Raw genomic sequence first — 23,545 nt, 5'->3', positions numbered from 1 at the left:
GATCCCTTCGCAGGAACTGGTGTTGGATGTTAGTGGGGTTCCGTTCTTTGACCCAGCCCTTATCCAGCATTCTAGGTCTGCTGAATGGCACCCCTCAGAGGCTGAATCCTCCTTTTTGCACTATTGGGTTAGGCGCCCCTTGCCCAAGGAAGACAGGAATACATTACGCTCGGAGTGCCCTAGGCCAGTTGTTCCAGATAAGGTGGTTCTTACCCCTGATATTGACCATTCTATGGTCTCCTTTTTGTCCCAAAAAGGTAAATACCCCAACAAGGGGGTGGATGAGGCCTAGAAGAGCTGCCAGGACAAGTTGTTCGATGTGTTCGGGCCAGTCACACAGATTTTCGAATTGGCTGAGGAAGCAGCACTTTCTAACTCCCCTATTGATTTGCAGGCCCAGTGGGCCGGATGCAGCGAACGGTTTGCCTGCTAGGCAACGCCAACGCAGCCATCTCTAAGGAGTAGCGTCAATTTCTTCTCATGCGGCTTGATTCCAAGTTGGCTGACATGGCAGAAGGGGAGGCGGGCCCTAAGCACCAAGGAAACTTGTTTGGTGATAGATTTATCAAAGACCTCTCTGCCTATGTGCACACTTTCACGGCATTAGATAAAGCTCACGTCAATGTGAAGAAGGTCTTTGCCCCTAAGGTTTTCGATAGGGCCGGAAGAGGTAGAGCCCGCTCCTCTGGCCATTTCTCCCAGGGCTCTACACGTCCCCGCTAATATGCATCAAGAGGTGCGCACAATTCTTCCTCTGCTCTGGGAATACAAGCTTGGTTTTACCCCCAGAGGGGTTACAACTGGAGAGGACGCACTGGCAGGGGTGCTGGTAGAGCGAGAGCAGCTCCAGGTAATACCACGTGTGTTAAAGGTTTCTTCACTCTAAGGTTTGGGGGGCAGGTTGGCCAGGTTTCTCCCTCAATGGGAAGCTCTCACCTCAGATCCCTGGGGGTTGCAAACGGTAAAAGGGTTTCAAATGTACTTTTATTCTCCCCTTGTCAACTTTCCTTACCCTTTCCCCTAGTGTTGGACATGGACAAGCAAAAATTGATAGATTCAGAGGTCAGTGACCTCCTTTTCAAAAGGGCAGTTGTCCCTGCGTCCTTCACAGCCTCCTAGTTTTTGAGCATGATATTTCTGGTCCCAAAGCCAGTGGTGGGTTTTTTCCGCCTAGTCATAAACTTGCGAGCCCTCAGCGCATTTGTAGTGTACCATCACTTCAAGGTGGAGGGAATTCACCTTCTCAGAGACACCCTTCTCACGGAGGATTGGATGGTCAAGAAAGACCTCAAGGATGCATACCTGGTGGTCCCAGTCTTCCCTGCCCGGCAGGAGTTTCTACAGTTCCAGTGGAGGTCTCGCACTTGGCAGTTTGCCTCCCTTCCGTTTGGCCTCTCGTCGGCCCCCTGATGCTTCACCAAGTTAATGAAGCCGGTGATGGCTCACCTCAGGTCCAAAGGGATTGGAATAATAATTTACCTGGACGACATTCTTCTGCTAGCCCGGAGTTCTCAGATTCTTCAGATTAATCTGGGATTAACAGTGTATTTACTGCAAACATTGGGCTTTGTTATGAATGTAAATAAATCCACATTCCAGCCTACACAATGGGCCTCATTCCGAGTAGGGTGTTAAGGGATACCGGGAACCGGTAAGGAGACCGGTGCCAGTAATCCCCTACCGCCCTACTACGAGGTCCCTTAGCGGGTCCCTCCTTTAACGCCTGGTCTGACCAGGCGTTATGGACGGGACCCGTTAAGGGACTTCAGAGCTAATAACGGTACCGCAATTTGCGGTACCGTTATTAGCGCCTTCCCCATTCCCATTGAGCCCTATGGGGGCTCAAATGGGAATGGGGAATGGCTTTTTCAATGGGGACTTACCAGTCCTGCAAAGGTCAGACTACACCGGTAAGTCCCCATTGAACCATACCGGTGCCGGTACCGTTATTGGAGGCAGTCATGGCGCAAATAACGCCATGGCTACCTCCAATCTCGGAATGAGGCCCAATGTATCCAGTTTGTGGGCTTCAATATAGATTCAAAGCTTTGCATCCTTCTCCTTCTGGACTGCAGGCTCTCCAAAATATGGAAGGAAATCCATCTCCTGCTCAGGAAGGGGAGGGTCTCCCACAGACAGCCAGCCAGGGTTGTGGGGATGTTGTCAGCCTCCATTCAGGCCATCTTTCCGGCGCCTCTCCATTACAGAGAGTTACAACGCCTCAAGGCCAAACACCTTTGCAGAAGTCTGTCTTACTCGCCGTTAGTGGTGTTGTCTCCCGATGCCAGGTTGGAGCTTCTCTGTTGGCTCAGGCACATGGATGCCTGGAATGGCAGAGCGATTTTTAGTCCCTCTCCGGACGTCATCCTGCAATCAAATACCAGCAGAGCCGGTTGGGATACCAGGATAGGGCAGTTTTCATAGGCGGAAAGTGGTCCGCTCAGAGTCAGAGAAGCAACTACATATCAACTGTCTGGAGTTGTTAGCGGGCTCCTTTACAGTCAAGAGTCTACTCAAAGATCAGGGGAATTTTCAAACATCTTGAGGGAACCAGGTCCAAGGCCTTAGTAGATTTAGCGAGGGAATTCTGGCATTTCTGTCAAGATCGGGACATTCTGTTGAAAACAGAGTATCTTCCGGTGGTCAACAACAATGTTGCGGACTGGAATCCCATACATCTCCAGGACAGGAGCAACTGTATGTTGGACAGGGCTCTCTTTGCCAAGATCTTGTCTCTCCGGGGTCCGATTCAGGTGGATCTATTTGCCTCGAGATTCAACTGCCAAGTTCCCCGGTTCTACAGTTGGAGACCGGATCCTAGTGCGTTAGCAACCAACGCTTTCCTCCAGGATTGGTTGGGCCCCCTTTCATATGCCTTCCCTCCCTTTGCCATGATAGCCAGAGTCTTAGTTCAGGTGAGCAGGCAGACGGCAACATTGGTGTTAGTGACCCCCCTTTGGCCTTACCAGGTGTGGTTTCCAGCCCTGTTGATATTGGCTGTGGACATTCCTAAGATTCTCCCTCTCCACCCATGGTTCCTGACGGATCCGGCGGCTCTCCCTCACAAACTGGTCCTTCAGGGGCATCTCTCCCTTATGGGTTGGAAGTTTTCAGCTCTTCCTGGTGCTTCCAGGGACTTTCGCAGGACTCTATTTGTCCTATCAAGGATTCCTGGGCGGCCTCTACCAAGTCACGATACTCTTCAGCATGGAACCGCTGGGTTAGCTGGTGTGTGGCTCAACACTTTGATCCCATTTCTGCCCCTCCTGTAGAGGTCGTTCATTTCTTAGTGGAGTTATTTAAGGAGGGCAAGGCTTACAGGACTATAAATGGTTTTAGATCTGAAATTTCAATGGGACATGTATTGGTTAAAGGTGAACCAGTGGGTAGGAACTTCTTAGTGTGCAGGGCCCTCAAATCTATACGCATTAAGGTTCCACGTAAAGCTAGGCATTCTGTCTAATGGGACATTAATATGGTATTGGATCTCTTTCACTCTTGGCTGGCTAATGAAGATTTGTCTTTGCAGCAACAAGGGGTCACCTTCTTTGTTTCCAGGAGAACTAAGGGCCTCATTACGACCCAGGCGGAAAAGGGTTAACGGCGCCGTAAAAGGTGTCGGCGCCGTTAAACCCTTACCGCCTAATTACGAGGTCCCTTTGCGGGTCCCGACCTTAACAGCTGGTTTTACCAGCCGTTAAGGAAGGAACCCGCAAAGGGACTTTCGAGGTAATTACGGTACTGCAATTTGCGGTACCGTAATTACCGCCTTCCCCATTCCCATTGAGCCCTGTGGGGACGAAAATGGGAATGGGGAAGGGCCAATGGTGAATGGGGAATTACCGCCCCGCCAACCTTTCATTCACCATGGCGGAGTTGGTAAAATACCGGCGTCAACCATGGCGCTAATAGCGCCATGGTTAACGCCAGGGTCGTAATGAGGCCCTAAGTGTTTAATTTCCTCCATTTCTTATCCAACTTTTCCAGACGATTCTAAGGTATGTGTGATTCAGTGCACAACATGGTTTGATTTGAAGACAGAGGCTCTTAAGCCTCCGACTACCTCTCAGCTACTCATTTCCTAGAGAAAACCCCATAAGCCTGTGTCTCCTATCACGTTAGCCAGATGGATTAGCTGGGTTATGAAGGAAGCAGGGATTGACACTTCCTCCTTTGGTTCCCATTCAGTTAGAGGCACGATGACCTCTAAAGCCGCTTTCCTGGGGGAAGCCTTGAAAACATTTTGAAAGCAGCTAATTGGTCAAGGGAATCAACATTCAACACATTTTATCACAAGCGCATTGATCATATTGTGATTAATGTGATGCAAGGGCTTTAAACTTGCATGATATGAAGCCTCCTGTCTTTACATAGAATGTTTAATCCCCCTCACTAACATGAGAGGGGGTTTAGATTCTATTAAAGACAAGGAGGCAAGTATTATATTGTTTTGTTCTTGTTAGAGCTTCGGGATGAGATGGTCCATTCAGAAACAGTTTGTCACAGTTACAAGATGCAGAGCGAGGTTGAGATCCTTTGAACTTCGTATGGATCCTGTCTCCGCACTACACCGTCTTGTCTTCGCAGTGGCCGTCAGCTGCAGAAAGAGGAGTTGGGATTGGAATAAAGGACTTAAATGTGGGCGGGACCTTCACATTGGTTAACTACAGGGCATGACCTGGCCTCCATGTTGGATTGGGTTTATTTCCCCTGCATTGACTTTAAACTATGTTTCAGGTTTTTCTGTTAAACAAACTTTTTTGTTTGTAAAGTTTTTCTTTGCTGCTGTGGTTGTCAGAAGTAAAGAATAATGAATAATACGCGCCTCCTTGTCTTTAATAGAATGTAAACCCCATCTCACATTAGTGAGGGGTATTAATCATTGTGGGGCTCATTAACACACACAGTGGGATGTGACGTCACCAGAAAACATTAAAAGGTGTGCATTTTTTAAACTCCAAGAATTAATACCAATATTTTCCCTGGAACATGCAGTCCCGAAATGTGACATTTCATCTTTGGTTGTTAGCTATTTTCCATCAGGTTATATGGTATAGTGCTTTAGTGCCCAGCCTGCAACCAGGTGACTGTGGTTTGAGTCCTAGTCCTGTGGTTGCATACATTCAAAAAAGACAGTCAATGTTTCTCATTTTACAAACAGCCTCTACAGAAAATACCAGGGGTACGGCATCCCCCCTCTGGAAAAAGTGGGAGGACACCCTGCACCCTCGACATGAGCCCTGCTTCCCACCACTTAACCCCTGTTTACATGTAGACGTCATCTGCATACAGCACAGACAGAGGCCCCTTGCTAAGGAGATGATGGCAGTGATTGTTGTGTTGTTGTGGAAAACGTTCCCTCCCTCCGCAGACCACCATCTGCCCCCCTCCCGCTCTCTCATAGTCTGTCACATAAACAATAGGAAAAGTCTGGCGAGAGTTGAGAGAGATTTCAGGGAAATCACGGCGCTTCCGGGCGCGCAGCAGCTGTCTCTGCTCAGCGGCTTTTTCAGATGTGGGCGGGTCAAGTGTAAACAAGCCCTTGGATTCATTTTGGGTAATAATTAGCACTTTGGTGTGGTTGAGCTGTAGAATCTTTGAAATTAAGGCAATGGAGTATGAAGAGCAACAATCGAGCTGCAGAAGTACATTTTTTTAAAAGTGAATTATCCTCACAGCAACATTTAGAGCCTCGTATTTAATGGCCTGGGGTGAAACATTAGGGTGAGTAATGCTTTTATGCCTGGGTTTACCTCTCTGCCCGATGTTGATGCAGTGACACGACAGAGGGCGGCAAAGAATGCAGGGCACACAACCAGATACAAGTGAAATGATTATTATTATTAATATTAGGGGATTTATTGAGCGCAGTCCTAGCTCCGGGAAGCAATGAAGCACTTCACAATCATAGGGGGAAGAACACGTTTAGGGAGCAGCGAAACAAGGAACAGGGGAGCTAACAACAGGGGAGGGAGGGTAATAGTCAATGTAGGGGAGGGCCCCTAATCACCTTAACCCAAAGTGGGCCCCATAATTAAGAAACAAGTGCATGCTTGTACACAAAGCAAGTTAACTGTACAATCGCCTAGGAAGCTAGATGACGCCGTAGAGTCAAACTAACCCAAGTCTCCCTGAACCACACAAGTGGACACATTATATGAATGTTTTCAACAGTTAAAACACTCCCATATATTATATTACAATCCACTCCCCACATGGGATTGGACGTAACCTCTACAAAGAAATCCCATATTTCTCCAAATCTTCCATTCTCATTGGTCATTGATTATCTTAACTACCATCTTCAGATCATGTTAATAGTATGACTCTTCTTGGGATTGGCCTGTAGTAGGTTGTGATATCATGACATAATAAAACATTCACGTACAAACATAATTCTTTACTAGTAGCAATTGGCCTCAGCCCTTTTAACCTTAAACATAATGGCACATGGTTTGCATGGATACTTTGAGCTATAGGAGCAAAAGCTGAGTAAACAGTTTCTCTTTGATCTGGCGATAGCTATCTCATCCGCCCGACTTACTGGCTCCATTGAAACATGATCTAAATAACTACCATTTTGACACACACGGCACATCTGGGACAATTGAAACTCCTAGGTATCGATTACTTTAGCCTCAAGCGTTACTTTAACCCATATGTATTGCTGGACAAAGCAAAGAGCTGAATCCCTTTGCAAGACTTAAATAGATTGAAAGAGATTGCATTTGTCCCTGTGGAACTACGAAGCCATAAACATTGTTCTGCTCAACGGATGACCATCTGCTTAATTAATCATTGTACCCATTCCAGCTCTCAATCCTTCAGAACTAGATTTTCCCAGCCACCTGAAATTCATCGCGTAAACTGCTGGCTGCAAAGTCTGAATGAATTCATCAAAAGCCCACTAAATGCAGATGTATACATTCCCTTCATATGTTCCTCAATGTGCATTCATTCTTAATAAATATCATCTCTCCTTTACAGTGGGTCCCTTCTTCACAGTGCATTAAAAAACTCCCTATCTCTCAGTGTCTACGTACTTCTTAGCACACATGTATGAATTGTGTTTATATTTCATTTAGCATTGTATCTTTCTACATATATGCAAATCTAATATGTATTGACTTTAAACAAAAAGTAACCCCAAAGTAACATGTGTCATTCATATTTAACTACACTGGATACATATGAAATTGCAACATCACACCCAGTTCGCCGCACCCCTAGTCACAAATATGGCGCACGCAACATGATATGATATGAAATTATATGATATGGCATTTATAACGCACCTATACACAAGTGTTTCAACCCCTCTTTATCATTAGGACCTTTCCTGACCACCCCAACATTAGCAACGGATCTACAAGTGACCAGGAGATGAAACAGCAGGGATCAGATTACCCAGTACCAGGTATGGTCGGGAAAGGCTGGTGTATGGACTGAGGTGTTAAATCTATTGGTGGTCAGCTATATCCCATTTTATTTTTTTAGGGAACCATCTGCACATACAGTTACAGACCCCCAATACAGGAAGCCTCAGTGTAGCACACATTTCAAAACAATATTGGAAGGTTTATTTTGGCCTCTCCTAAAAGCCCACTTTTGTCTGGTTCAATGGGGATGGTGCCCGCATCGTATCCTTGTTCTTGCCAATTATTATAATTACCATAATCAGGGATCGAAATTAAGATTTGATAAGCAGGAGCTAAAAGCAACTCCTGGGTATCCAGCATTGACCAGTGACCAGGAGCTAATGCAAAGCGTTCCACAAATGTCACTTCCACATAAGATGCAAACCTATCGCTTTATCCATTATTTATGATTCTCTAATGCTTTAAATGGTGTGTAGATGTGTCCAAATGTTTTTTTATAGATTGTCACAAACACTCAGAGATGAATCCACATAGGTGTGTTTGATCACCATCAGTTTGTTTGTTTGTTTGTTTGTTTATTTATTTATATTGCGCACCAGACCCTTAGGTTACCGGGCGCAGCAACAAGTATATGCGAAGCTTACAATGTTACAATGTTATATAAATGAATTTACAATATTACGCCATATTACACAAATTACTAGAATGTACAGATAAAGAGTTGCCGTATTTACATGAATGTACAGTTAACAATATACATGATTAGCAGTAATAAACATAAAGGTTGATGTCGCGTCGGGGTGCATTAGGTAGGACTACGCTTGTGAGTGTTCGGGTGTTAAGTCATTGTTGGCGATAATGTGTTTGATAAGGTTCCTTCTGAAATGGGGGAAGGGTTGGTCAGCTCTAAGGTTAGGTGGCAGGGCGTTCCACAGGTTAGCAGCTTTCACAGGGAAGCAAACGCCACCAATTTTGGCAAGTCTGAATCTAGGTACTGCCAAACAATTGGAGTTGGCGAGTCTCATGGGTCTATTGGAAGTTTTTCTTTTTATTTTGTCCATCAAGTAGCTAGGAGCAGCATTATTTAAGGCCTTATGGGTTAATGAGATCATTTTTAGCTGGATTTTATTCTCAGTAGAAAGCCATTTATGTTGCCGCCTAGTCGAGGAGATATGCTCCCTCTTTCTTATTCCTAATGCAGCTCTGAGAGCATTATTTTGTAGAGTTTGAAGTCTTAGGGTAGTGGCTTTATTGGCGCTACTGTATAGGGCATTACAGTAATCAAGTCGGGAAAGAATTAAGGCTCTAGCCAGGATTAGGCAGCTGGTATTGGACAGGAAGGGCTTGCCTGCTCTGATCAATTTACAGGTGTAAGCAGTGGTGGAGGCTAAGGAGTTTACCTGTTTAGTGAAGGACAGGGTAGAGTCGAGATAAAAACCAAGTGTTTTTACTTCCCTCGAGACTTTAATGACATTTCCGTCTATGCTGAAGGCTGAGTAATCTGGGCCCAATTTGTTAATATTGGCTTGTGGAGCCAATGTGGAGCTTGTGGAGTTTGCCTGGGGAGTCAAAAGTAGTCCCTGGTAGTGGTTGGTGCCAAGCTATCCAGGCTCCTCTAGGCCACAAGCAGGAGCTAAGTAGCTCCCAGCTCCTCTCCATTTCGAACCCTGTTTATTAGCAAAACATTCTCAATGCATCAGTCTAAAAGCAGAGCAAAAAGTAGCAATACACCATCCCGGCGGCCATTTTACCTGTCCCCAACAGTATTTTATTCAGACTAATTTATATACAGTACTCAAACTGCGAGGACCCTACCATACATTCTAAAATTATCTTTTCTACTTGTATGTCCAAAACACCTCTCTCCTTGTTCCACTCATCCTTTTCAACAAATATTACCTCATCTATGCCACAAATATTGTAAAGTGCCTGTTAAAAGGACTCCTACACTTACTGTTTCCTCTGTACACTGTTCCAGTTTGAAGCACTATAAATGCAAACAAAGGTCAAAAAGGCGTTCATCTTTACCGGTGCAACTCTCGCCTGTTACTCACTGCTCACATCAATGTTCTTTGGCCGAGACTGATCCACCTGATCTATTCCTGTTGGTGATTGGGATCAATCGCTAATCTTAAGAGAGCTCTGCCTTTAGTATCCTAGAAAAAGGATTCCTTGGCACAGGGGTGACTCCCATCCTCCACCTTTCTCCTTCCATAATCACTGTATTCTTTGTCTAGGGAGCAGTGGTTCTTGATCACAAGCTGGAGTCTCCTTTCTCACACGGGCTCTGCGTCTCAGGTCTTTCGCATGAATTAAGGCACACACTACATTGCAGAAGAACCATATAGTTGTGTCTGTTCTAAAGACTGTGGAATACCCATGATGCTCAGCAGCCAACAGCGACACACGTGCTTGTGCAATGGTCTGCCGATGACTCTACCCGTGCACAGGGTCGGTTTACTGTGCATGACTTACATGATGATGCAGGGTGAATCCTCACGCCTACATGTGTGGGCATGAGGGTAAGCACCTAACACCTCTCCCCAAAACAAACAGAAAAACCCCATAAATAAGTACAGAAATTGTCACTTTTCCATAAGTAACAAAATCCTGGTTTCATTTTAGCAATTTTCTGGCAGCCTGTTCTTGTCCCTGACCTCCCTGACCTCCTCGAGTGGATGCACTAGCCCTCACTGTTTCTCTTTTTTGCTTGACTTTCCGATGGTACGTCTCGTCATGCACGCGCTGTCCTCATTTCCAGCTTCTTCAGCTGCTTCCTCTCTCCCCGGAGTCTTTGCAATCCTGGTGGGATAGATGCATCTCTATGTCCTGTATGACTCCTCCAGAGCTCGCCAAGAAGCTGGGACTTTGTTATATCTTGGTGTCTGTGTAGGTGGATGTGATGTCAGAGGTTCCACGCCTCGTGGAATGTTCTGTTTTCCCAAGGTTGCAATAAGGAGGGTTGGGAGTCAGTTATACAGAAGGAGCTTGCTGGAAGGGTGTGGGTGACCAGTGTCTGTTACTTTATGTCTTGTGTGTCTATATCGGCCCTATGTGTGTGACAGACTGGAGGACAATAAAGCACTTCAAGATATCACTTACCTGGGTCTTGTGTCATCGGTACTACAACTCCCCACTAGCACTGGGCCTCCGGCATGCAATGCAAAGTGTCGACATAGAGTTAGGGCTCAGAAGGGCAAACTATGTGCCATGTGAAAGCAAGTCTTCCCTTGGAAAGAACTTCAGGATATCACTTACCTGGGTCTTGTGTAATCGGTACTATGACTTTTCCATTACTACAGATTTCTTGTTACATTCAGGGTGTGTGGCCGTAATCATGGTACCCTTCACAGCAGCCACTGTCCATGGCAGAATCTCAAGAGGAGTGCATACTTTTTGGTTGTGACTTCCGAGTAGGACATTGTCCTCTCCGTAAATGTCAACGGGCACTTTACGTCACTGCTACCTCTCTTGTGCATTGGCCATTACCTGCTTTTGTCGCAGCATATCATCGTCAATGAACCTGAGGATGCTGGGTGGATGTGATGGCAGTGCACCTTTGTTGTGACATCCCATGAGTGCCTCTACCTGCGCCTCTTAAGTGTAGGAATGAGGGGTCATGTTGTTTTCCTGCAGAAATAGGTACAATGCCACTGTCAAGGTTTCCGTCAGATCTAGAGCACTGATAGATGCCGCCTTCAACGTTCAAGGTTTGCCTAAACTGTGCCACATCTCCATAAACTCTGGGCCATCTCGGTGTAAGATATAATACTATATATTTAAGTTATCCATGAACTGTCAAGAGTCTGTGCAGCTAGAACGTTGGGTCGTTGTCAGTTCACACACATTCAGGGGATGCCATGAGTTGCAAACGCTGAAACCACCTTTCTGCTACCACTAAGTGTTGATTGGCCACATCATTCCAAAGGCCACACGTACACATTGCCAGGGTGTTGTGCTTCTCAAGGGTGTGTCAACTAGTGGTGGATGACAGTGTCCCCATTGCGTGGCACCATATAATTTTGCTGGAAGTCCACTTTCACTTGCAATTCCACAAATCATAGATTTTGGCCTGTGCAAGCCTTTGTCTTAGCCACACCCTGAAGGCTTACATGAGTAAAGGTAATCACTTCATCCACCAATGAAGATGGGACTATGATATGTGAGTCTCATAGAAGGGGTATTTCCTGTGACAGTGTAAATTCAGTCCTTGAGCCTCCATAAACCAGGGATGTTCAATCTGTAGCTCTCCAGATGTGCTCTACTAACTCTACTACAACTCCTATGATCACTTACCATTGAAAATGTAGGCTGGGGCTGTTGGGAGTTGTAGCCCAAAACATCTGAAGAATCAAGATTGCATATTCCCGCCATAGGCCCTGTAACGCAGCTTTGGTTCCTGCGTTCAGTGTCCTCGTTGCCCCAGTAGGTCCTTCCAGTCACCTGAGCATATGGCATCAGCAACCACCGGGAAGCATTTATCCTGTTCTCTGGCTTCGATCATCAGGAACATTTTAAAGCATTAAATGGGCATGAGTCTTCAGGTCCAAAATGCTAGAGGATGTTAGCAGCTCCTCTTTTTCACCTTTTCTACTGACTTGCTGCTTCTAGCTGTCTGCAAGGGTGAAGGGCACGAGTGTGCTCCTGAGCACGTGTGCCCCTGGTTCATTTACGAAATATCATTGTGATGATTACAAATGATTATTTGTGTGACGTGCAGATCCCATCGCCAACTAAGAGGTCAGACATGGATCTCACGATGAACCCTAGCCCCAGGTTGCAAACATCAGCCCCGAGATCAGCACTGGAGTGGACTGAGAAGGACTCATTACAGCTGAGGAATGCAAGCACTTGCATCGTCCCTTCCCAGCGACCCCCGTTCTACACCAGTTTCTGTATGTTATAAAGTTTGACTTTTTCCACCCTGCCAGACCAATAATATCGGGAAACAGGTTCCTTAACTGTATACATGGATCCAATTCTGAAGGGTTATGTGACTGCAACAACCCTCTCCATCAAACACACAAAGCACACCACCAACACATCAACACATTCAATAGAATTTTCAGTTTGATCTGGCAACTCAAAGTGACCTTGGGATCTGAAGAAGTCCAAACATTCATTGTGTTCTCCATGAGACATGAACAGGGTCTGTAGGTAGTGGCATATTTTTTGGAACCTATTTCTGCCATCTGTCTGCCACACAATAAAATGTCTTGCGGAATTCCCAACTTCAACTTGAAATTGGATGTGGTCCTCTTTGATAAGTAATTGTACCATGAAAAACGTGGTATGGCAATGGGTGTGAAGTATGTCCCCCCCCCCTTTTACAACCCTTGCATAGGCATATCTGAAAGCAATCAAGCATTGCTGGACAGTACGGGTAAAATGAAAGTATTGTTTAATCAGCAAGATACACAGGCAATATCTTAATGTTATGGGAAGTTGTATACACAAGGCTTCATAAAGTGCATGAACCATCTTATCGCAAGTAGACCAACGTGGGACTTATGGCCATGTAGATAAGTGCAATAGGGTATTTCTGGACATAGAGGTATTTAAAGAAAAATAAATCTGCAGAGACAAATATATAGTTAAGACACAGCCATCAATTCCAAGTTTAGAGCAGAGAGTGGCACGTGAGCAATCTATCAAACATATTCCATACAGAGGGATCTTTCAGTGCAGATGCAGCTATTCACTAGATGGCTTGCAGAAACCTGTAAAATGACCAAGAGATCTCAATAGAGGATATGAAGTCAACATAATAGAATGCGCCATGCAAGGTCCAGAGTGGGCGCAGCCAAGAGGGAGACATTATTACAGCCAAAGACAAGGATCCACAGCAAGAAAAATGATAACATAAGGTGTATCCCAACCTATTCATAACAAAGTCACCAGGTACAAAACAATCTGAAAGCGATCTGGCACCTGTTGGGCAGGGATATGGATGTGCAACTCTTGTGCGGAACACACCAGTTACGACATCTTGAAGGAATAGGAAGCTGAAATGTAAACGAGGCCCCAGCCAGATGTCAATAGACTAACAACAATCCAAACATAGATTCTAGTATGCCCGCAGGGCTCCCAAGCTGGCATTATATGCAAATCTGGGCAAAAGGAAGTTGGCAATTTTCAATTTAATAATTTCTATGTGGTGGTTGTCCCTGCAACAAGATAAATGTAGGGAGCTCAATGCACTCCTTTGTGACCGGAATCTCACAAAGTGTAACAGCAATCTGCAGAAATTACATTGGTGGCCTTGCAGTAGGCGGTCGCTCTAAGGAAGTTCCTCAAAGTAACCTGTCAAAGTAACCTGAGTGCGATCAAGCCCCGCCAGCACCAAGAGGTGGGATTTCATTCTCCAGACTCGGATGCGAGATGCTTTATATAGTGAATCTCCCTGATGTAATGATGTAATGGGCTGACAGGTCCTTATAGCCCCACACCTTCTTATCTGGCACTTGCCTTGACACCCTCCCTTCCCCCTCCTTTCCACGCTTTGTAATGTTCCCTGCGATCTTGCCCTTCCTTTCCTGATGTTCTCCAACCTAATCCCTTATAGGTGTCTCTTTCCATTTCTTCTCCTTTGCATGATATTTCCCACCATGGGGCCACACATCAAGATATGTTTCAGGTCATGCCATTGCCATGGGCCCCATGTGCCAAACACAGAGAGTTCAGACCTTCAGGCTCCTGTCTGGTCCTTTCTTGGCACTCTTGTCGCCACCACTATTTATGTTTCTGACGTGTGCGCACAGATTGCCATGTCACTTCCATTTTGTGATGGACTTCGAACCTGCAACCAACGACCACAGTTGTACTGCTTTATAAGATTGTGAAGTTACCTTTGAGGTTTGCTTTTTTCTCTTTTTTCTCCAATTTCCTCCGTAGATTCTCTCTTTTTGTTAGTTTGATTCTACAGGAGAGTCTGCATGTCACTCTCTTCCACTTTGTGTACATTCATGCAGGACTCATGCTGTCTTTGCAAGTCCTTCCTCTATTTTCACTTTTGGCAATGCATTGTGGGACTTTAAACCAGGTAAGTCCCTCCACTTACCTATCTCTCTAACAAAGATTCTTCACCATTAAACGCATTGGTGTTTGGGTTAGAGCACATCTGCTATTCCTGCTCCGGTCCTGAGCTAAACAGTGGATCAAAGTCAGAAGAATCCATTAGGGTAGCAAAGGTATTCCATTTGGCTGAATTTATGAGGGTAGCCAAGGTATTGCATTTGGCTGAATTTATGAGGGTAGCCAAGGTATTGCATTTGGATGAATTTATGAGGGTAGCCAAGGGATTGCATTTGGATAAATGTATCAAGGTAGCCAAGGTATTGCATTTGGATGAATGTATGAGGGTAGCCAAGCCACTTTGGATAAATTGTGCTGGCTGCCTACATGAAACTAACTGTGCACCTATCCACTGCCTGCACTACTCTAAGACACAGTGCACAGCACCTCTGCCATTAGAATGTAGCTACCTCCCACGATACAATTCGGTCTAGCGGCCCACGTAATGCCTCACCCGCTTCACAGCACCTCTGCCATTAGAATGCATCTATCCCCCATGATATGGACTTTGGTCTAGCTACACACATGATCTCTCTCGCATACTCTCCATACTACCTCTCTGCAGCCACCCACTTGCCTGCTCAACATGGGTGACTGGCAGATACCTCGCCACCCCTACCTACCTTCGTATCTGCAAAAATACACACACGCATTCTATAACTCTCTGACGCATTTCCCATACTTGGACTTTGGTCTCCCAAGGGCATTCAACCTACAGCGTGTTGAGACCACTCCAATGGTGAAAGGCGCTATACAAATACCCATTACAAAATGTTACATTAAACTCCACCTGAATCCTGAACGTGGTGTGTGGCTTTTTACTTGTCCACTGATTGTTTTAGTTCGTGAGTTCATCCTCACCCCCCTAGTCCCGGGCGGGCTTGGTCGGTTTCATCAGTGGTAGTAAGAGAGGTGGGAGAGGGCCCAGAGAAGTCTGTTTATGGTTTCCTTGATTCTGCCTCTAGATAGGTTTCCTCTAGTTTACGTTGTTGCACCCAGCCCCCCCCCCCCGCCTATCCCCTCAATGAGAGCAGATTTGCTGTGCTTATCTGGGCAGTATCTCACTGCAGGCAGATCCAGCACAGTAGCTCTCATGTGCGTCTATATAATAGGATTTTGCTTTGAGCAATTTCCAGCATATTTCCAATCCACTCTATACTAACTTTCCAAAGTGATATTAAATAACCAGTTATTCAAGTCATATCATGTACATATCTACCTGCCTCTTATTTTTAGGAGTTTATGCATTGCTATACTGTCACCCAACAGGATTTACTAGCTTTAAGTTGTGGTTCGAGCCCCTCCTAGTCTTAAGGCTGGGAGTGGCTGGGTGATGGGTTATTGACTCCCTATTTCTACCATGAATTAATGGAGTAGGATCTATTCCTTCATTTCCAGTCTAATCTACCTTCTTACTCCTAACCCAATTATGTTCCATGATCCAGTTCTATGATTGAGTACTGGTATCCACAAAACCATAGGTACTAGCCCAGTAACACTTCCTAGATCACCCTCTTGGCACTTTCCAGTGCTGCATCAGTTTAGAACAGAGCTGTTTCTACTCACCTGCTCCCTCTGGCAGCAACTGTTGCTGTCTTGGTGCAGGAGTGAACCTCAACGCCTTCCAACTGACCAAGTTCCAGGGACGTCTTCTCTGAAATTCCATAAGTCCCTTCGGTCATGGCAGCCCTGTGTTGGGAGAGTCTAGCATCTTTCTTTTCTATGCTACCAGGATTTTGCTCAGTCCCTTTCGTGAGTGTTAATGTGAGACGCCTCTAGGCCTCTCCAGGGCAGTGGAGAGCTTGCGTGGCCCAGGGATCGATTTGTCGATCCTGATGAAGGAAGTACAGGGACGCCCTGATACTTGGTTAGTGGTTAGGGTGAGTGGTGTGCAAGGGGTCTGGTGCCACATGTCAGGAATCACAGGCAGCGGCAAGCCAATTTACAGACCCTTGAGCACCAACCAGCAGTAACCTCTTCCTATGGTTGTATGACTGTCCATGTCAGCAAGGGCAACATCTTCCAGCACAGCACTTGTCAGTCTGCCCTTACTCACGAGCTTGGGCCTGTTGCCCTTGCCTGTGATGAGAGCATGGTTCATTCTAACATGGTGTATGCCTCATCAATGGCACACATGCCTTATTAACTGGGTAACCACCTCAATCAGCTGGGTCTCAGGAATGTATCCAAATCACTGGTATCACCTTCAATTTGCTCAGTAAATCGTGACATTTCTACCTGTGGCGTTTATGTCGTATTTATTTGTACCCACTGCATTTGATATACTCTTTTGGAGGGTGGCATAATGCACCAGGACTAAGAACTGGCAAATGTGTGCAGTGTTTATTCTTACGTGTTTATATCCAGGACATATAGAATGCATGGGGTATATTCATATGTACTACAGTCTAGTAGCTACAGTATAACCCATAGAAGCAAACTACTATGCAGTACCCTTCTCAATGATCTCTCAATCCACTACATAGTTCAAAAGCACCCCACAGACACCAACACGCAAAATAGGAAGATACTCTTAGAAAAGTAAGAAAAGAAAAAAAGATGGCCAAAACTGTAGCACACATGTCTCCATAAGGAAACACCATTGTGATCATTATTGTGTTATCAAAAATGAAATTGGTTGTCAAGCAGTTGCAAACCTGTGCTATATGGTCCCTGTATGGATGGTTATAGTATGTCAAAGGTATTTCCATGTATGCAGAGGCTATCTCCGGCTAGTAAGTCTGTGTTGTATCTTGATTGGTGTGAATGCAGCTGCTTGGGAATGCATGAGAGAATGTTTGTAGAAATGCCTGTCATGAAGGTCCCAGAGCCTGTCAGTGAGAGAGGCCCAGCCTGGGTGATGGGACCTGTAGGATTGTTTAGCGTGTTTTGGGAGCACAGAACACAGCACCACTGCACAGGATCAATGTATACCATGTTTCTTGAAGTGCAGCACCACTGCATGGGTTTGGTGCATTGCTATAAGGTGGTACAGCAAGGCATGTGTTGCCAGTGTAACATGGACATGTAAATGAAAACAGGCTATGCAGTCAAAAACGATTTCTACATATAAAATACAAATAATCTTTTTCACAGTTAAAAGCATATATTTTTTATTTTACCTGAAATTCCTCTGTTGCAGGAGACACATTTGAGGATTAATGAACTAACCCCATTAACAAAAAACTAACATGCTAACTCATTAATAAAATAATGTGTTCTCCAGTGCAAAATGGATGGAAAAGACAGGCTCTGAAAGTCATTTTAAACGCGCATCCAGATTTCTTTTTTTTCTTTTTGCTGCTTGCTGCTCTGTCCACAGTATTTGCAGGAAGCAAAGACTCGAATAGCAGGAAATCAGTTTTGTTACAGTTGCTTACTGTAAAAGATTTCTATTGTGTGCAAGAGGAGGATAGAGCATGAGGGATTCTTATTGGACAAGCATCATATTAGAGGCTGTAACCAAGTTTTCCTGTAGAATCTGGGGGAAGAAGAAGGCAGAATACATTTTACACAGCTCGGAGAAAGACCTGACTGGTGGCTGTGGAGTTCCTGATTGAAAAAGCAGATCCCAGCTGCACTGCTGCAGAGACTGGGAATTCCAGACAATAATCCCCGGTTTGAGTAACGGCAGATGCCTGTTCTCACTGGGGGTACTTGAAGAGGGAATTGCCACATCCAGAAGGCGACCAGCCGAAGAATTTCACATGCTGAACAGATTAGGTAATTATACATTGCAAAGTACAGGGGCAGTGTGCATGAGTGCGAAACTATTCAGTCAGTGTAGAAGAGGGAAATTCCAGTGTTTATCAACATGTTTAATGTTGCGACTGTTCTCGTCGCTCTTTTCTCATTTTGCTACAGATAATGTTGACTGTGCTATTTCATTTATTTCTGTAAAAAGAGTAAGATCGTGTTTAAATGCAATTTTTATAATACACAAAAATATCTGAAAGCAGACGGGTAGTGTGTTTTATTTTCTCTTTCCTTTGTGCATTTACCATTACAGTGCTGATGATGTGGGGAGATGTTTAGACAGTGCAATTGTCATTTTTAAGGTAGCTAAAGATAAGACTTGGCTGCAGCTGTGTGCACGATTTCATTCAGTATGAGCAATTATAAATAACTGTGTGTGTTATAGCCTGCTGAAAGTAAATGAGTCAGCAGAAATAGAGACCCGGGACATAGTTCACTGTTGCATATAAAATAGTGAGTGTTGTACCACATGTTAGCTCGCTGTTGTAAATAATTCAGTGAGAAATTGCCCATGGTGGCACACTAAAAATGAAAATGTGGTATTTCTGAAATGTAGGCCTGAGGTCTCTCTAGTGATCACATGAACAATCTAAACAAAAATAAGGGGTTCTGGATATTGGGGCCACAAATAAAACAAAGGAATTATGCTCACCAAAAATACCACCAACCACGCATACCAACCATGCATACCAATAACGCATACCAACATAATGTATACACTAAGTGTATCTTTGTGCTGAAATAATGTATGTATACTGTAGTACTATATACCAAATCTAATCTGAATGCAAAGAGTGATTATTACTGAATTATTTTCATTTTGGCGGTAAGAAAATACTGCTAGGCCCCAAATCTATACAAAATACCCTACAGACCCAATGGTTCATGCTTGCCATCTTAATGTAACTGGAATAAAGCTTAATTATGGAACCTACTCAAGATGACTAAGGAGCTTTGATTATTACAGTCTGCACACATAATCCCTCGGGCACCCAAAGCATAATGTGGCAATAAGCCACGAGGTGGCGGGCCAATACCGCCCCAGGTAATGCCCCCGGGGCGAGTTATAGGGCCGAGCGAAGCGATATTTTGGACTACAACTCCTTTCAACCCTAGCCTGCATTGTCACTGGCAAGGGATTATGGGACTTGTAGTCTAAAAACACTGAGAGCCACAGGTTATAGATGCCAGTACAAAAGTTAAACTTAGTTTTGGCCGTGCTTGTTTTCTTTGGCCTTCTGAGAGTGCAAATGGAAACAAAAATGGAAACAGACTGACTTGATGCTTGTGTACTGTGGTATGGTGGAAAGTGATGGTCACTTTAAAGCATAAAGCATTGAGATACAGGGCAAATTATTGATGCCCATCTAAGCTTCTAAGCAACAGAGCTGGTTTGACTCTCATCTCTGCAAGCGCCTTCTGGAATAGGCCTTTTTTTAACATTTATTTTGGTGTCTTTGTTTCAAGCAATTATAATACAAATAAAATAATAAAAACACTAGTCACATCCCACAGCAGCGCATGTGCACTTGTGTACCCCTGGATGAGCAATTGAGTTGCTGCTTGGTTGATAGAGGGTTTCTGAGGGTATCAGGTCATTCTTTCGAAAAAAAAAGCTTTACACACCAAACTTTTGAATACAAAGTTTCGTAGAAAAAAAAGTTTGAATGCATTTTTTTTTAATGTTAAAAGGTTTAGTTTAGTTTCGTTTAGTAAAAAAAAAGTATTTTAAAAAAAACACAAAAAATGGCATTAGGGGGGAAACCCCACATGAAATATTTTTTTCGATGCTTTGCTGTTGAAACTTTGGTATGGAGAAGCTTTGACTGTCGAAAATATCACTAGAAACCGTTCTGAGCACTGACCTGCATGTATCGAGACGCCAATGTCATTTTGCAAATGTAGGTAAAGTTTTAATAATCATAATGGTGTCTCTTGATTGAGGCATCTTTATTAAGATATATGCACTATATGTTGGGTTGCCTTTTCACGCGTCTTACCTTTTGAAAGGCACCTCTACATTTTGGAGGTTGGTGGCTGTTTTGGTGGAGAGGCTCACCTGCTGGGAAGTGCTTAAAACCGCCTCTATTCGCACCTCGAACTTTTTACCATGGGAAACAGTTGCTGTCAGATGTGAATGGCTGAGGGGGACGAGGTGAGAAAGGGGAGGGGCATATTGGGAAGAAGGGTAGCACACATTTTAATGATGAAATATGGTTATTTTAATTATGTAGTTCTTTCATATATAAAATAAAAAATACAAGGTCAATAAAAAAGGCATTGGTGGAGGTGGTCCTTGAACCCAGTTCTTCAGAGGGCCATGTTGTATCCCATTGCCAATCCAATGCCGTGGGAGTGGAGCCTGCAGATGTGTAGGTGAGCTTCAACACACCAGTATATATCACCATGAACTCGCCTCGGGCGAGGTTTGCTTCTCGTGTCAGACCCTAAAGAGAGAGAAGGGGTGCGGTTAGTTTCTCTTTAGATATATTAGCGACAGTAAACAAGCTGATGCCCCTGAGTGAGACAATGGGTCACGCCCTGGGGCACAGGGTGCGCTGATGCTCACATGGACATCTAGCTGTCATTTTAGGGGGCACAAGGGTGTTTATCCCCTCAACATTCGTGGCACACCATTTTGTCCTACCCATTTGGCAAGGGCCCCTTTCATTTAGATGTCATGTTCCCCTGACCCCCTGAACATTTTCAGCAAAGTTACTCCACTGCAGAGAACATACGTACAAACATGATGAGTACAGCCCTTGTATAATGTGGCAGGCTGAGACGTGCTGATGTCCCTTAACGGAGCCACACTTCACAAGTGCCAGCTTGTCTACTGCTTCCAGCCCCCCTACCTGAACTGGTAGTTAAGCTGTTTGAGAAGTATTGTGTGTTTAGGTGGGTTTCAACCTTTCCCTCTAGGATCAACAGAGCTAACCCAGAGAGCAGGTGCTTGACAGGCAACAAAGATGGTCTCAGATTGGGCCCCTAAAAGTTACCATCACACCACAGTGCATGGCTTTCCCCTCACACTCAAAGTATCCATTATTGAGTTTGCAAGAAAGAGCCAGGCCTGTTCTCCTTGGCGGTCTTGATCACTGGGCCAGTTATGGATTCCCAGTCTGCTGTGCCCTGTTCATTTCTGATCAAAACTCTTAATAAATTAGAAGAAGTTTCTTTCATTGTGTGACCTTTCAGAGCTGCTAGAAAGTGCTAAACCATACTTGCCTTAGTACATTAAATGTGTTGCAGTTTGTGCAGAGACGCCCCGTAGCTGCCTCATGTCAGTGCTATTTTCAGTTTCCTGAAAATGCCAGGGCAGTAGCACTTGTGGCTAAACTGGCTCCACCCCTAGAGAGTGGTTTGAAGCACCCTGCTCTCTGCCATTTGAGCAACATGGGTTCAGTAACAGAATGCCCTCGTTTCTCCCGAAAAAGGGTGCATGTGTTTGTAGACACAAGTGCTAGCTGAGGCCATCATTAGTTTCATATTTCCAGAGATAAGGCAATCATGCTTGCTTTGGGCAGAGAGGTTCTGCGTGAATGGTGCTTCTTGGCTCAGACCTCTCTCCACTCACGCATTTCAGGGGCTGCCTACGCCCTTCATTTATGCAATAATCACACAAGGATGTCCGGGAAACTCACACTTTCGAATGTCTATTGCAAACTCAAATTCAGCACTAAATTAAAAAAAATGTGCTACACCACGTGTAGTCCCTCTCCTTAGACTCTCCAAAAGCCCCTCCCCGCAGCAAGCTTTGAAAATCTGGTACATAGATGGGGATGAGGTTCACGTCACATCGTGTGTCACCTGATCAAAATACAGAAACTCATGAGTTTTCACTTTCAGAGAAGGGTTTTATAATGCTGCAATTCCATTGGAAAACGCTGTGGTAATCAGGCCCCTAATCCTTTTAGAACGATGACAAATAAACCTGGACAACTTTTTAAAACATATTTTTAACAAGACAACACCAGTGCATACAGGTTGCGGACCTTGATGATCGCATCACTTGTGGGGAGGGGTCGCCGGTGTCACTTTGTCTCCACTGACCTGATCCAAAGTGATAATGAGAGGCAGTGGGGTCCCGCCATGCAGCCGCAGTGGCACAGAGTGTGTGTGCCGTGCTCTGAACCTGGCTGCACCAAACGCCAATGGAGCACTTTACAGTCAGTGGGAAGAACATGGTGAAGGGAGCAGAGAAACAGGGAGCTCGGCGCTTACACCAAGGGAGGGCGGCCAATTGGTAGTGAGGGATCTATACACAACCAGTGGGGAGTGGCGGGTATGTGGACCTAGGTGTTAGGGAAGAGCCATTCCTTAAAGAGGAGGGTCTTGAGATCCATCCCAAAGTAATGAAGAGAAGGGGAGAGTTTGATGTTGATGGGGAGGAGGTTCCAGAGTCTTGGGGCATACACAGAGGAGGCCCGTCTTCTGGTCCTTTCCACCCTGCACCAGCGGAGTTCAAGTCTGCACATGTTCTTACCTCTGCTGGATCATAGACCTATGGTGATGCCAGGTAGAAGGTGCAGTCTGCCACTGCATCTCCCTACTAGGAGGGCCCTTGGAAGGTCATGCTAGCCCTTTTAAAAATACATAAGACATCACTTTAAGTTTACGGTTGTTGCTACAGGCTGTCTCCTTTCGTGATTTGTGCAATACAACCCTTAATGAGACTGCACCAGGGCTGGACTGCCCCTAGGCCTCTGGGCATAGGGCCTCTTTGCTGTGGAAGGATACACAACAGAGGACCAATTAGAATGATCGTGTGTGTTGATTCCGCCTGGGTGGTTTTCATTGAATTGGCTGCACCACCAACCTAGACATGCAGGCTTATGAATTTATTTTTTTGGGGGGGGCTACGGTCACGAAAGTTGTAATTTTTATTTTCACAACACTTTCAGAATGTTGTGGTTGGAGTATTGACAAGAACCCCCAACCTTTCAGGTACAAGTCCCAACACTTACTGACTGTGCCACAGAGACTGGCTTGGAAATGAGTGTACAGTAAGCCATGTTATATCACTTAGAGCAAACGCCTGTTTTGAATTAACATGCCAAGATTCACAGACAAAACTGCACAAATTAGATCATATACAGTTTATAGAAAGGTAAAGTGCTGGAAATATGATTGGGCGGTGGTTGTGGGAACGTGTTGGGGGAGGGGCGGTAATTGGTGGTCTGCAATAGGGTCGTCCCTCTTTTATGTTGTTGGTCGTCCTGGTTTTTCGCTTTGGAAATCTGGTGGCTCTCCCCTGCGCATGAGGGCCTGAGCACCGGGGGCGCACGCACTGGGGGACCGCACGTGCCCTGCCTGCTACACACACATTATTGCGC

This window comes from Ambystoma mexicanum, chromosome 2p (genome assembly GCF_040938575.1).
Source record: "Ambystoma mexicanum isolate Mex_15411 chromosome 2p, UKY_AmexF1_1, whole genome shotgun sequence".
Classification (NCBI taxonomy): domain Eukaryota; kingdom Metazoa; phylum Chordata; class Amphibia; order Caudata; family Ambystomatidae; genus Ambystoma; species Ambystoma mexicanum.
Note: the sequence above shows the minus strand (reverse complement) of the source record.